Source organism: Macadamia integrifolia, chromosome 8 (genome assembly GCF_013358625.1).
Source record: "Macadamia integrifolia cultivar HAES 741 chromosome 8, SCU_Mint_v3, whole genome shotgun sequence".
Classification (NCBI taxonomy): domain Eukaryota; kingdom Viridiplantae; phylum Streptophyta; class Magnoliopsida; order Proteales; family Proteaceae; genus Macadamia; species Macadamia integrifolia.
Window position 1 is genome coordinate 28,632,888 of NC_056564.1, and position 2,002 is coordinate 28,634,889.

Here is a 2,002-nt window from a genome sequence, read left to right on the forward strand (position 1 = left end):
CAAGTCACTTATTCTACTTGCCTCTCCAGTGTTGGTAAACCCTGGGGGTTGCTGATAAGATGATAGGAGAGGGGCCCTAGGAAAACTAGCCTGAGGTCCTACATTTGACCTAGGAAAAGTATTTTGAGAAAAAAGATTGTTGTGCAAAGGAGGCCTTTGGAGTCCAGGTTGACCTTGATTATGGAAATTGGAAGGCCCTGCTTGGTTGCCCTGATTCCAAGAGAAATTTGGCTAATTTCTCCATCCTGGATTGTAGGTATTACTATATGGATTATTCTGGTATAAGGCATTAACACTATCATTAGAAGTGCCCCCAGAGGTGTTGGGGCATTCTTCTAGGAGATGTCCAGGGGACTGGCACCAAGCACAAATCTTAACCAAATTGACTGATGATGGCTCTCTAGGAACAATAGCCTCAATTCTCTTGATTAGGCTATCCAAATGGGCTTCCTTGGCTACTATCCCATCCACAAAATATCCTTTTCCTCCTATGGTTCTTTCACTCTCTTGGGTTGATTCCCACTCACGGGTTTTGTCAGCTAAGTCAAGTAAGAATTCCCATGCCTTTCCTTCATCTGTAAAGGATGTGAATCCCTCAGGGCACATAGACTCTATCATTTGTTTAGTTGGGTAATCAATACCCTCATAAATTATTTGACATAAATGCCATAGGTCTAGGCCATGGTGAGGGCATTCTTGGAGTAGATCATTGAATCTCTCCATAAGTTTGGAAAATGACTCACTAGGCTTTTGCCTAAACTGAAGGATATCACTTCTAAGCTTATTGGTCTTGTGAGTTGGGAAAAAAATTTTAAGAAAGACAACTGTGAATTGTTCCCATGAGGTTATGGAATTTATGAGTAACCCATACAACCACTTCTTAGCTTGGTCTTTCAATGCAAAAGTGATAAACCTAAGCTTAACAGCATCATCAGAAAGCTCTTGGATCTTAATTAGAACACATACCTCTTTAAATTCCCTTAGAAATAGGTATGCATCCTCAGAGGTCAACCAATGGAAGTAAGGAAACATAGTGATGTATTGAGATTTGAGTTCAAAATTATTGCCCTAGGCTTGTGGTAGAACTATGCAGGAAGGTTGGGTTGTTCTAGCAGGGTAGAACCTATCTTTCAGAGATTTAGGTGAAGGGTTTTTCTGTTGGTCTCCCATATTGAAGGGTTTTAAAGAGAGCAAACGTATAGGATCACTACTTGTTGGATCTCTTCTTTCTAACCGATTCTTAGTATTACATACCCACCTAACACTCATGTAACAAAAAACTACCCACAATTAGAGTAAGACAAGTACAAAAGAATGGATAGCAAAACTTTTTTTTTATGATTTTTTTATGTTTTTTTTTTTATTTTTTTGGCTTTTTGGGAGCTTACCGGCAAGGATTCGGGGTTGCTCAGGTCAATTCCTAGGGTACTGCTACAAGGCAAAACCTGTCTTTACAATATTGTGAGGCATGACGACCTCCACCGATACAACTATTATTGCAAGTTGTTCTTCTCAGAAATTCAATAAAAGAAAAATGAAAAACAAAACAAAGCAAACAAAACACTCCGATTTACCAAAAGATAGCAAAAAATAACATAGAACTGTCTCCCCGGCAACGGCGCCAAAAACTTGTTTGAGATTTTAAATGTAACCGCAAGCGTACAGATCAGTGTAGCTACGGTCGAACTCAGAGAGAGCAGGCACTTTATTTTTTTTCTTTTAATAATGCGAAAGTGAACCTATTAATGATTTTGATCTAATTCTAACTACCGTCCTAAACATATGTATCTAAAATTACGTCCTAACCATTCGTCATCTAAGAATTTAAAGACGCAAGCCACGCAATTAAAATTAAATAAATAAATAACTGAAAATAAATAACCCACGTAATTTAAAAAAAATAAAAATAAAAACAAAAAATAAAGGAAAAAAATGTTGAAATAAAAATAAAGTAAAAGAAAGGGGATAAAGCTAGAGAGAGACTCACAAGTAGGTTTCTCTA

At 37.5% G+C, this 2,002-nt stretch overlaps 1 non-coding gene across 1 annotated transcript; it reads left to right on the forward strand.

Annotated features, from left to right (window-relative positions):
- The first annotated feature begins 676 nt into the window (after positions 1–676).
- LOC122087837 lies at positions 677–783 on the forward strand. Its single transcript, XR_006142899.1, has one exon. It is a non-coding gene; the product is annotated as a small nucleolar RNA R71 (small nucleolar RNA).
- The last annotated feature ends 1,219 nt before the right edge of the window (positions 784–2,002 follow it).